A 14,269-nucleotide genomic window follows, 5' to 3' on the forward strand; every position below is an offset into this window, starting at 1 on the left:
CATCTCTCTATCCACTCTGTCCATCCCCTGCATAATTTTGTATGTCTCAATCATGACATAGTCAAACTTTGACTAAGTTCAACCAAGCACAGGCAGGTAAAGAGTTAAAATGTGAGGAGAAATGTAAAAATACAAGTGGGTGGATAATGAAGAGAGGAAAAAATTTTAAAAAGCAGGCTTGAGTGTTGGCAATGCTCAGGTGCAAATCTTTGCAAAAATACAAGTAGCAGATTACTTAAAAGCAAAATACTCCCCTGTCACATGTGAATCTCACAAATACTTACTCCAAAGTGAGCCTGAAGAATTTGTCACCCCTCTCTGATCTCCAGGAGACAGGTAAGAGCTGAGTCACCCATAGATGCAAACTCTGGAAGCACCAAACTGGAACTCACCCATTCGGTTTGTCCTGAAGAGAGTTCAGTGATGTCAACAGTCCATCCAGCTGAATGGCTTACAACAACTAGGGCATGCCTAACCTGCCCTCTGACCTGTTCAGGTGCACTTGGATGTTAATCAGCTGGCCAAATTTAGCAGGCTGGCTCACCAGGATGTGTTGTTCTTAGGAAGCCAGACAAGGAAAGTAAGACACCCACAAAACCATCTGTCTGCTTGACCATGCAGTGGCACTGATTTCAAAATGTCATAGATGAAACAGTTTGATGGGAGCCCTGAAACTTGCAGTCAGCCCTGAACAAAGACAAAGGTTGCCAGGTTGCCCCAAAATGACCTTGTTTCTTTTCTGTTTTTCTCAGGCAGACAGGTATCACAGGTTAATATCAGGCCATTTCAGGGCCTCCTGTAGGCTGTGCCCCTTTACCAAAAAGTTCCACCCTTCTGTATTTAGGTCCCACTCTTTACCATTCCATAACTGCTGGAATCTTTCCTGGTACCAGATATTTTCCCATTTTTCTTGGCTAGGCAGTTTTGTGACATCACCAGGTTCCTCGTCTCAGAAATCTCAGGCTTTGGAATGTATCTGGCAATCCTAAAAAGGGCATAATAATGTCCACAATGTCACTGACCCACTCCATGTTTAATAACATAATTCAAAGGACACATTGATAGACAGGGTTTAGTGTGATCTTCCCAATATGCATAGTCAGAAACTAAGATTCAACCAAGGGTTCAGATCATGGTTTCTTCTGAAAATTGTGGTTAGAAGAAGCCAGGACTGGTCAACTCACATGTTATGGCCAATCCTGGCTTCTTACAAATCACAACCACAAGTTGCTCCTCTGTCACATGTGAAGAGGAGGGAGGGTGCATTCCCAAGGTTGAGGGACATCAGTCAAAACCACAGTTTAATTCTTTTTTCTTTCTTTTTTTTTTGACATATTAACTGGTCCATAGCTCATGTGTTGATAGGATGGGATATTGAAAGAATATTAGAATTACAATCTGACCAGTATTCTGTTAGCTTAAATGTCACGCTCTTTGCCAGTTACCAGGACAGGAGAATGTGAAGAGGAGCTGTTTGGTGTCAAAAAACAAAACAAAAAAACAACCCATGCTCGTTGGAAGAGCACTTTGCATTTTCTCAGAGGTACTCTGGTCTTTCTTTTGCTTCTGGTCAGAGGGGAATGCAAGTAGCATCTAGTCAGTGTGCTTGTCTTCTTTTGAAAACAGAAATTGGTTTCATTAGTAGAGGAAAGATTTGCTGCACTTAGATAAATCAGAGACAAAGGAGAACAGAGGCTCCTGTACCTGACAGTCTTTTAAAAGAGGGACTTTTGAAAATACAACATTTCTCACTATTTTGGGACAACTGCCCTCTTCTGCCCAGCTATGTGGGCAGCTTCTGGGAGCTTCTGTTCAAGGCATGTTCGTGAGGTCCTAAAAAGCAAAAGAGCAGGATCATTTTTAACAGTTGGCAATGCTAATGTACAAGCAACGTTTATCATGGATGGGTAAAAAAAGCTGCATCTGCTGAAATTCTCTCTTCAACATTTCATTTAACAATACAAGAGACTGGCCTCCTTTGCCTATGGATACTTTATGAATACGCATAGATGTAACAGGTAAACTCCCTTCAACGTTCTGTCCCAGTGCTAGGAAATATTTCTAGCTGACTTTCCTCTTGTCAGATTGGTGTTAGACCCAGGAGCAGCGCCAGTAAGTCAGTTGGCAACCTTAGCACCAACCTTATTGTGAAGTCCCTCAGCATCAGCAACTTAGATTAAATCCAAGCAATTTTCAAATTAAGTTTTTTTTGCCTTTTTCCTCTTGTCTATTATATAAACATGCTTACGTGCAGTGGCATTTGTCTTTTTTTCATTTATAAGCAAAGCAAACTTCTGATAATAAAATTCAAGCTATACCCCAAAACCTTTACTCATTGGGGAAAAAAAAATTCCCTATTCCCTTCTCCCTCCAGCCCTCCACCATCTTCCCTCTTATTTCAATATATTTACAATTGTAATAAATCATTCTAGGTTCCGCTTATCGTTTTGGAAATTTGCACCTGTTTTACTCCCTGAATCAAGTCTTAAAGAGAGGCCAAATACAAATTCTGAATAATAACAATGTTGTTGTTATCACAGTTAATATTCAGGTATCGATAATACCTGATGATGATGATGATGATGATGATGATGATGATGATGATGATGATGATGATGATATTCTATATCTAATGAGGACCAACTTAAATCTAAGTTGTGGTTTTAAAATTCAGTTATAATATTTTTCCATATCAACAAACCATCTTTGATTGCTTAACTGCGCACTTTTTTTTTTTTAATAAAGGAGAGGAAGCATAACCATATTCTTTTGTTCTCTCACTCCCAAACTATTAACAAGGAGGTATGTGTAGCATATATGTAGATACACACGTACGTATATGTGTTGATACGAAAGTGTCTTTCATATCCATGATGATCCTACTCTGACAGCCTATCGCGAGCTGGGATCTTCTGGGGCTTAGTTTAACACAAGGCAAAAAATGCAAAGTGTGTTCGTATGTGCATGGGTGTGTGCCCCGCGCAAAGAATAGCGGCTGTATAATAGTATGGATTTGTACCAGATGAGGATTTGCATTCAAATGTTTGCTTCCCTCCTCAGACTCTGAGCTTTATCATGTCAGGACAGGCAACAGCTTGTTTATGAATAAAAAATGTGGCAGGCAACCAAAGGAGTGAGTTGTCTTTGTTTTGTCAAGTGCGCCCAAGACAAAATGCGCGCCTCTCGCAAGTCTTCACTTTGTACAAGCCGCCTGGGACCTCTCGGGGCAGCTGGCCTCAAAACCGCTACCTGCAGGCCGGTTGCTATGGCGAACCGCCGTCACCCTCCTTGACAGGCCCCGTTGCATATTCATGAGGCCAGGCCTGTCTGGCTCTGGAGGGACCAGGGAGATCTTCTATGCAAAGCAGCGGGGCTTTGACAGACAGCCACTTTATTAACTCATTAAGCTCATCTTGTTCCCTTTAAATGCAGTATAATTACAAATAAAGCTGTCACACTTTGTTTGCAGTTATATAATTTAGCTAAGTACCGCTATGACCCGGGTTTCAAGGAGGAAATAGAGGTTATGAGCTCAGGATAAGGCGACACTCTCGCTCTCTTTCTCGCGCATGGCGCAAGGAGGGAGGGAGGCCGCCAAAGTTTTTGGCACAGGAGCCAACCTGCGGTTTACTGGGGTGAACAGGAGCTAGAAAATAAACTCCAGGCTCTTCTTTACAATAAATTAACCGCTCTGCACACAAAAAGGTCTGGTTTTGCTTTGTGAATCCAGGATGGGCCAGCAAAATCAAGGGTTAGAGTTGTAGCTGTTTCGGCATGGGTGCTGTCCACTTGAAGACTTTCTCCGACGAGTTTGAAAGCCTGTGCCTGTGTTTATCAGTGGTAGCTGCAACACAACAAGATGTTGTCATTCCTTTTTTGGCTAGCAAAAGGGGCAACTGTTCATGCAGTTGTTTTAAAATGATGCTCTTGGGAAAACTAGGATAACTCAGCCATGGTGAGCAAGCAGAAGGTCCCATGCAGTTACAGACTTGGCCCCTGTGCCATCCCATGGCACAGGACCACAACATGCCACCCTACACACACACACATATCACACCCTCCCGGGGATACTTACCCAGCCTACAGAGCCTCGCTCAACGTTCCTGGGTGTGCCGAAAGCCTTCTGAGGCCTCCAGAATGCTGTTAAATGAAAGTACTGTTTAAGGGCACTCTGGAGGCCTCAGAAGGACTTCGGAGCACCGGCATACACAACACAAGGCCTCGTCTGCCCCTAGTACTGCTCCGGAGGGCCAGTGGAGGTGGCAGTGGTGGTGACCATCACAGGTTCACTCCCTGGTCCTGCTAAGTAAGTATGTCTCATGCAGTGTGTGGTGAGAAAGCCCTCTGATGGAGAGCTGCTGCTAATCCTCCCACATGATGCTCCCATATGATGCTCCCATATCCCATATCCCACATCATACCATAGATGTTCCAACAGCCCAGTTCCTCAGCAAGAAGATCAATCATAGAGAGCAAGCTGCCCTCAAGGACAGGGACCATTTGCATTAAGCTTCCTCTGCTTTTATTTATTTTTCACATTTTCATCTCAGTCTTCCTCCAAGCAGCTCAGGGGCAGCAATCATGGCCTCCCCACCACTGTGTTATCCTCACAACAGTCCTGTGAGGTAGACTAACACTGACTGACCCAAGATCTCCCTGTTAAGTTCTACATCTGAACTTTGAGATTTTCCAAAGTTCAGGGATTTGAGGGAACTGAACTTTGAGATTTTCCAAAACCCACTTATCTGTTTGAGCAGTGCCCCACCGTGAGCTGAGACACTATAGTACAGGTCTCAGAATCTTCTGCAATGGTACAGTGCAATTAGTGCCAAAAGGGTTCTCTGAAGTTAGATAACCATTTTCAAGAAAATGAATGGCTGAATTTATAACCATTTAAAATGAATGAATTGTAGCAAAGGCCAGAGAGAGATAGATAGAGAGAGAGAGAGGTATGATGTCACTATTAATTCCTGAGTCTCGGAAATGCTACTTATGCTGTCGCAAACTAATATAGCATTTACTATGAGAGACTTACAGTGCAATCCTATGCGTGTCAATTTGTACATGTTCAGATATGCACACCAGTTCCACACCCAGTTCCAGGGTTGGGGCGTGACCCAACAGAGGCCCCACAACTGAGTCCTAGCCACTCTGCTTCCAAAAACAAGCCAACCTATTCTAAACCTCCCTAGCTTCCTGCAACCATCATGGAATCCATCCTTCATCAGACACAGCACACCAAGCAGAAATTGTTCATAATGCCCATTAAAACTGCCACTGCACTTTTTTATGAGAAGAATTTTTAAACTGTTAAGTGTTTTATTTTGCCGCTTTGTCTTTTTTCCCAAAAGCCGAAGCCTAGATTTCACAGCAGCCCTGATAAGGCTGGAAGAGATAAATCCCCAACTGCGCTGATGGGCCCGACGGAGTGGTTACATCATCCTCAATGACACTTCAGTCCCCATTGTCATGACCCCACATAATCCGCCATCCCAGTCCGTCTGACACACACTTGCTCTTAACATTTTCTTAGAGACTCCATAAATGAGATCTCTTTGACCTTCAATCCTTGGCTAATTTGCTGGCTTCATGTACAAGACTGGCTTAATTTTACGCAATAATTACCTGCAAGAGCCACTACTGCACGAGACCGGGCATGCTTGAAATGTCAGAACCGGGGGGGAAATATCAAACAGTGGTCAATTTCCCTTGGGAAGAGAAGCAGAGCCATTGAGAGACTTAAGACATTTTTTTTTTTAATCTTTCTGCTTTAGGACTGTGATAAACATAGTTTTGATTTTTGGGTTGAAAAGAGAGTCTCAGTGGGATAGAAATTCCAAATACACTGTGTGAATATTCACCTTTTTCTCATCATGTATGGCTCTATTGCTTACTTTAACTGCCACTCTTTCTCTGTCCTGGTCTAGTGATATGACTGATCCCAAACAATCAGGGATTGTATATGAAACATACACATTACATAACCTACTGGATTTGATGATGTAGTTATAGATAGTAAGTGAAGGCAACTAAGATGAAAGAAAGTGTGGACAACGTGAATGAATGAACAGGTAAACATCTTCACAAGGACTGCAGAATGATTGACCTTTACAACAATTATTCTGCAGCCCTTGTTCAACCTGTTCATTCATTCACGTTGTCCACACTTCCTTTCATCTTAGTTGCCCTCACTTACTATCTATAACTACATCATCAAATCCAGTAGGTTATGTAGACTTAATGGTAAGTCATTTCGCTGCAGACCATGGCACTTTCTTACCATGAAATTCACCATCTTGAGAATCTCTGCTTTTGGCATTTCCAAGCTTCTAGCCCTCATGATGTGAAAAAAGACTGAAAACATGAGATTGGCAAAATCTCAGAGCTAGGGAAGAGAGATGCTGTGCAGAACTGACAGCCAAAGGGTAGGACTTCTTGCTCTGTGTGACTTCTTGCCCTTCTACAGATTAATTCCTAATTATTGAATCTACAGAATCTGGCTTTTCAAAGCACTGACCATGAATTATTTTGCACAGAATATGCAAAGCCTTGTTAGAAACCTAGCATTGTTGGGTTAGTGGTTTATATTGTAATGATTTTTTTTTCTCTCCGTGGGACAACTTGGGGACCAGGTGCCGTGATCCGAACGTGTTGATGATCTGTGAATGGAGAACCACAGAAGGCCAATTTAAGAAGGACCTGCTAGGAGGAGATCATTATCAGTTTTGCTTTGGGTGCTTGTTAAAGTATGTAGCCATGGAGGAGGGGGCAGGAGGCTACCTTAGCAAGTGCCTAAGCATATAAAAATATTTATTGGTCATTATTTGCTTAGGGCCTGATCTTTCTAACACAAGTTGGAAGCACAAGATAGAACTACAAGTTATCTCAGCAAGTGTATTTGTGAAGGTAATGGGGACATTTGTGGAAGAGGAGCAGCAAAGCTTGAGCACACCACACCTGCCAGTCAAAACTCCACTCCTTATAGCAGGCAGTATGGTTTCTTTGTTTTAAAAATGTGTGCCCCACCTTTCCCCCTCTAGAGAGATTGATTTTTAAAAAATCAATAAAACAGCACAATAAAACCCCAAGAGAAGTATAAACAAACTCAACAGAGCATCAGACAAAATAATCAGAAGGGCTAACAAAAATCAGGAGAACCCAGGAAAGGCCTGTTGAAAAAACCAGGCCTTTGGTCTATGGCAAAACACTGTCAGAGAGGGGGATCAAATCCACATTGGATGGCTGGGAATCCCACAAGGCAGAAGCCACACCATGAAGACCTTCCCGTGTGTCATCGCCAACCTAGCCTTGAGGTGTAGCGGAACAAGAGAACCTTCTTTCCAAATCACAAAGGATGGGTAGATTCATATGGAAGAAGGTCATCCACCAGATATCTCGGTACTTAGCCATTTTAGGGCTTTAAAGGTGATAACCAACACCTTCAGTCATGTCTGGAAATGCCTCCCCATCAATGTAGCTGAAACTATAAAGGTTACGCTTCAGCAAAATGTCTTGCACTGGTCTAAACCAGACAGATGAAAGTGTACTGGCTGAAGTTGCTGAAGTAGTGGCTGGTGTTTCAGGCTAAGCATGGGCAAGAGGTGCTCATCTCCATCCCCCGCATGCCTTCAGTGCCCCTCCTCTTCCTGCTCTGTGAATTAGAAAAAGAAGAGGGGGATAGAGAGGAAGAGGAAGTGTGTAGGAGAGGAGAGAGAGGTGGGCTAGACTGGCCTCCACACTTCCCCATCTGTTCCATCCCTTCCTTCCTTTACCAATCCAGGAAGTGAGAAGAAGAAAAAGAGTCTGGCACATTGCCAGGTAAGGACAGGCAGCACTTGGCAGAACACCAGGAGGTCTTGTTGGGCCAGTCTTGTTCTCAAGACTCTTCAAGGAAAACCCCACTGCAAAGCATATTGCAGTAATCCAAAGTAGCCTGATGGCAGAAACACAGGATGGGAAAAGAAGAGGAGGGAGTGGCAGATGGAGTGCAGCTCTTTTTACACTCCAAAATGGAAGAGGGTGGGGAGGGGTTCACAGCAGAGGGGGTTTACTGCTATCACTGTGGCCTACGGCAGCAGAAAAACCAGCAGAAAAAAAAAAAGGCATGGGCCGCTAGCATACAAGGAACCCTCAGAGGGCATTTAGCCTGTGACCAAGCCTTGTGCTGAGCCTCAATCACCACACATGGTGTTTGTGCACCTGTATGCATGTACACTGTCCCCCCTCCCCCGAAAGGGAAGGCGTGTCCCAAGCACTCCCTTTTCCCAGCCATTTGGATTGAGAAAGGGAAGTGGAGATCTGGGCACTCTTCTCTCAATGCTGCCAGAGAACTGAGACAGGAGGGTCCAGAGATCTCCCCCTCTTCCTTTACTGAATCAGGTAGGTAGCCGGGATCAGCAGCTGGGATGATAACAGAGCCAGTCGCTCAGTTGCCATCTCCTTTCCAGCACTCCGTAGCCATTTCTGAATGGGCTTCCTTGAAGACCACTGTATCATCACAGGGGCCTCTGAGGAAGCTTAACCGCAGCTAGAGGGAACCTCTTGATGATGACACAAGTAACTCAGCTGAGCCTGCCACATTGGGAGACTTCCAGAGTTAGCCAATTGAGTCCTCATCCAATGCCCTGATTATGGGAAACAGTACTGGATGAAATGGGTCTTTGGCCTGATCTGGTTATTTGGACATTTATAACCCACAGCACAGTCCTATTGATTGATAGTGCGGGTGGCACTAACTGGCGCAAACATGCTGTAAAGCACGTTTGCTATGACTCAGGAGTAGGCAGTGCTGGCAGGAAGGCCTGCGCCATCCCACTGGTACTGTATCCAGACCCCTGATTGCCGGCAGAGGCGAGTAAAGCACCTAGAGGCACAGGGGCTGAAGAGGGGGTGTTTCTGTGCAGGGGAGGGTGGAACGGGGAAGGGACAGGCCCTGGAAGGGAGCAGGGACAGAAGAGGAGGCCTCAGCCATATCATATCCTTCCTCCTGCTCCTGGAAGCCCTACATAAAACGTCTTAGATCTCTACCAGCTAAATAGCCGGTGCAGATCTGAGTAGCCCCAGGGCCCAATCCTATCCAACTTTCCAAGGCCAGTGCAGGTGCAGTGTAGCCTGGAGGTAAGGGAACAAGCATTCCCTTACTTTGAGGAGACCTCCATAACTACGCTCCCACCAAAGGATGCAGCACACACCCCATTGGCATGGCTACACCAGGGCAGGAAAGTTGAATGGGATTTGGCCCCCATTGGGCAGGCTAGGGCGTTACTCAGAGTAAGAGGGAAAATCTCCCCCTTACCCCAAGGAGACCTCTAGGCTACTCCTAAACTGTGCTGGATACAGCAGAGGTCACATTGCCCTGCTACACCTGTGCAGGTCTGAAATGGGCTGTCGGTCTCTTAGCTCCTACATGACATCAGTTCTCACAACATCGACTTAGAAATTCTAGATCTTGCTTTGATGCCTAAGGGTTACAGCACTGACCGCCTAAGAGCTCATGCTGGAAGCATCCGGAAATCCCACAAAAGCCGCCGACTGGCACCAGCGCCGCCTCGCCTTCCGCCTCCCTCACTCCTTTTATCCTTCAAGCAGATTTCATATTTTTGTGCTGACTTAAATACAGCATGGATAGTTGTACTTTCCAAGGAGCTGGCAACCCTTAATCAATGTTAATTGGCTCTAATTAGCATATGTTAATTAATGATATTTACTACAAATTAAAGGTATGAGTGCTCCCAGAGGGTTTCCTGTTCATCCAATTAGTGCCAATTAGTTGCAATTAACACGTGTAAATGAGATGCCATTGAACCCAAAACAAACAGCACATAGGCTGGCTGGGTTGTGTTTTTTTAATTCCTTTGAACAATCTAAGGAAGCACCAAGCGAGGGCAAAAGGAAAGGGAGACAAAGGGGAAGTTTGAAAGTACTTGGAGCTGCTTAATATGTGGGGAAGCCCTCTCCATTCAGTCAAGGACAGGAAAGATACCTTCCACCACATCAGAATACTGGTCTGTCCATCTAACTTAGTACTGTCTACTCTGACCAACAGAGGGTCCCCAGGGTTTCTGGTGGGGATCTTCTCTCCAGTCCTACCTGAAGATGCCAAGGACTGGACATGGGGCTTTCTGCAAACCCAGGACTGTCCCACTCAGCGATGGAAGCTCTTGATGAACCTGTGATGCTGCCTGCTGAACCATTGGTCCATATGGCTCAGACCATCCCCAAAGTTCATAGGATTATAAAGCTGAAAGGAAACAAATGGGGTCACCTAGGCGAACCCTGAATATGACTCTTGCACAGATCAACCCAAGAGAATCTGCACTCTTCTGCCACTGCCTGGAATGTCTCCAATGGTGTGTGGGAGGGGGCGCAAGTACAGCATGCCTGCAGTACTTACCACAGTGTCACTCCCCCCCTCCCCTGAATAGCAGAGCCACTGTAGAATGGTACTGCTCCCATTGTGGCCCAAGGAAGGCAAGTGTGCTGTGAGGGAAAGAAGCATCCAATCACTCCCCATGCAGAGAGCCAGCAGATTGACTTGCCCACAGCAGGGGGGATGTCTGTTGCATCTCTGCATGAGTTGCCACTCCAGACTTCTTTCCAATTAAGAGGCCATCTTCTTGTCATTAATGGGTGGCTACGAACGCCTACTAGAATTGCCAGGTCATCATCATTGGCTTCCTTCAGTCTCAGAAGACTATGGTATCACACTCTGAAAAGTGGTTCTGGAACAGCATCTAGAGTGGCTGAAAAGGCCGATTCGAGAGTGACAATCCCTTCCACACTGGGAGCAAATGTAGTCTGTCCCTGGTGTGTCTCCCTGGCTACGGGCCTTCCTTCTTTGCCTCTTTGCCTCCGTTTGTTGGGCAAGTATCTCTCCAAACCGGGAGAGGCCATGCTGCACAGCCTGCCTCCCAGCAGGACGCTCAGAGGCCAAGGTTTCCCACCTGTTGAGGTCCATTCCTAAGGCTTTCAGATCCCTCTTGCAGATATCCTTGTATCGCAGCTGTGTCTACCTGTAGGGCGCTTTCCTTACATAGTTCACCATAGAGATCCTTTGGGATCCAGCCATGCTATGCATGTTGAGGCAAGGGCCCAGTGGTGTCAAAAGACGAATCCTGATGATGCCACAAGACTACTGACCTTTGGAAAGGGGGGGCAGGGAAGCTGGTACCAGGAAAAGGGTAGAATTCAGTGGTAAAGGAGTGGGTCCCAACAGCAAAAGAGTGGGGCCCAGCCCTGAAGTGGCCTGAGACTCTGCTGACCATCTCCCTAAGAAAGCAGAAAGCACTGGAGAAGCAAGATCATCTTGGCAACTGGCAATTCTAACTCCCAAGCTAAGCAAATTTGACACTTGGGGTGTTTTCTTGTTATTCTTTGGAAAAATCTCTTTGTATTCAACAGGGAAGGAAAAGAGCTTAGCCTACTCTGACTGAGCATGCAAGCATGCACATTCTCTCTCTCTCTCTCACACACACACACACACAGAGCGAGCTGGCATTTAAATGAGGAATTATGATTTAATAGCTTGTCAGGGAATGTAGAAATGCTGCAGCCTGAGAATTACTGCACGAGTCAACCTTGTAAACAGTGGAGGATATTTGTGATCCTATGCTTGGCATGGGAATGTCAGGTAACCAAGTTGCACCAGATTGTGAAACTTCGGCTCCCACTAGCAAAGACAGGGTTATTCCTGGAAGCCTCTCTTGCAAATCCCTTCATTCCTTCCTTCATTATCATTGTTCTCTATGTTATTCTGTAGATCAGTGATTTTCAACCTTCCTCATCTCACAGCACACTGACAAAGTGCTAAAATTGTCAAGGCACAACATTCTGTTGATGGGTGGCTCACATCCCCCAATGGTCCTACTAATAAATGACCCTCCCCCAAGCTCCCATGGCACACCTTTAGACCATTCGTGGCACACCAGTGTGCCACAGCACAGTGGTTGAAAATGGCTGCTGTAGATTGTGGCATTGCAGCATTCTGGTTATGACATTTCACCTATCAAGTAAGTAAATTAGTAAGTAAGGCTGCAATCCTAACCTCACTTTCCTGGGAGTAAGTCCCATTGAACACAATAGGACTTACTTCTGAGTAGACCTGCTTAGGATTGTGCCCTAAGTAAGTAAGTAAGTAAGGGCACAATCCTAACCCCTTCTGTCACTGCTTTCCAGCACTGACATAAGGGCAATGCAGCTCTGAGGTAAGTGAACAAACCTTCCCTTACTTTGAGGAGGCCTCCGTGAGTGACACCCAACTGCAGGATGCAGGACATGTCCCATTGGCACTGCTATGCCAGTGCTGGAAAGCACTGACATAAGGAGTTAGGATTGCGCCATAAGTAAGTAAAGCAATTGGCCTTAGTCCCAGAATCCATATTGCAATACAGTAAAGGGATATTTTCTTCATGGCAGCAGCCATGAATCTTTTACAATGATTGGCTTAGCAACCTGCTTGCCACACAGGGACTGGGCAACCAGCAGGGCTTCTTCTGGGCACCCCTTGGTTGAGCTGTGGTGATCTATGGAGAGCTAAGCCAAGCAACGGACCTGGGAATGCAGCAGGCCAAAGGAAGCAGAAAGGCCTTGGAATGTTCCAGAAGGAGAGGCGAGCAAGAATCCAGAGGGAGATGTTGACAGGAGAAAGAAAACTGTTGGGGCAGAGGGGACAGGTGGGCATGGCATGGAACTGCAGGGTGCAGGAAGGCTGAACAGTGGTGTGGCAGGGCACAATGTGGTAAGTACATCATGTTGAATGGCTCTGACAGTGAGTAGAAGGGGCTGCTTACACGGTGCATTGCAGCACCTGCAGTACTTACCATGCAGCCCCCCTCTAGCTATGCCACTGAATTGAAGTCACACATCAGTTAAATATTGATTGAAATAATCAACTCTAGGCCTGCAGGAGAGTTCCATCCTCTTGGAATTCTGCCCTGGCCCTACCCCCGGGCCTGCCAGGACCCATTTTTGGGCCCAATCCTATCCAATTTTCTAGGGCCGGTGCAACTATATCAGTGGGGTGTGCGCTGTATCCTGTGGTGGAGGGACAGTCACATAGGCCTCCTCAAGGTATGGGAGCATTTGTTCCCTTACCTCGGAGCTGCATTGCAGCTGCACTGGAGCTGGAAAGTTGGATAGGATTGGGCCCTTTGTCTCCTTCACAAAGCCACCGTATTGACTCCACTCCAGTCTGCCACATTCCTCCAAGCTCTGCCTCTTGGTCCCATTCCTTATTTCTGGAATCTAAAGTTGCTGGAACATAAAGCTTGGAAAGAAGTTTCACCTCTTGGCACATCTGATTTTAGAAATTAAACCAAGGTGACAGGGAGTGGGTGTGAGTTTAAATTGGTGGCGTTTTTAATGTATTTGCTTTTTCATTAACAGATGGTAAGCCACCCTGGGCCTCCAGAGGAGCAGGAACAAATAAGTAAGATCTAAGACAATCCACATTCACCGTAACACCTTCCCAATTCCATTCTGAAGTTCACAAATTTGCTAGGATTGAGACAAAAAAACAAACAAAAAAAATAACCCATCCCTGCTAAAATACCTTCTAGTTGAATTATGTCTCTTATCTTAATTTAAAAGAGAGGTTCACCTCTAGACTTCCATTTATTTTTACACACACAGGGCTGAAATTACAATCCTATATCCTTTTGTGTGTTGATTTCGGTACTGTATATTACTCCCAGTTGGAGAGCCAAATTATTTTTGAGTTACGATTTACAAAATATCTAAAATTAGATTGATGTCATAAATATCTAAGCACAGTCCTAGATTATTCTGGGAAAGTTTAACCCAAAACGGTGCCTGTTGCGTTTAGTTAGGAAGATGATGAGTGGGCACAAGGGGGGCAGGATTTGACCTAAAGAAATTCTCACCTGGGGCAGAATCATGCATATCTAGCAAGGTCTTCTTTAATTCAATCTTTTGTCCATTATTTAAAATATTTATAGCCTATCTCTCAGTCTCAGTTTCCAATTTCTCAATTTTAAAAGCATGCATTAAAAACATCAATACTAAAGCAGCAGGCCCCCAAAAATAAAAAGGATGAAAAGTCTGTTAGCAGCTGCAGCTGCTGCATTACAAACAAGTTTACAAGGAAAGCCTCAAGAAATATAATCAAGGAGCAATAAACCCCATTAAAATCTTGTACAGGTAATTTTTGGAAATATCTTTCGTAAATATCTAAAAGCCATCAAGGAGGCTACTTAGAAAATGGACTGGAGGTGGAAGTTCCACTGATGATAAGCCACCATTCTTTACAAGA

Source organism: Tiliqua scincoides, chromosome 8, assembly GCF_035046505.1.
Source record: "Tiliqua scincoides isolate rTilSci1 chromosome 8, rTilSci1.hap2, whole genome shotgun sequence".
Lineage (NCBI taxonomy): Eukaryota > Metazoa > Chordata > Lepidosauria > Squamata > Scincidae > Tiliqua > Tiliqua scincoides.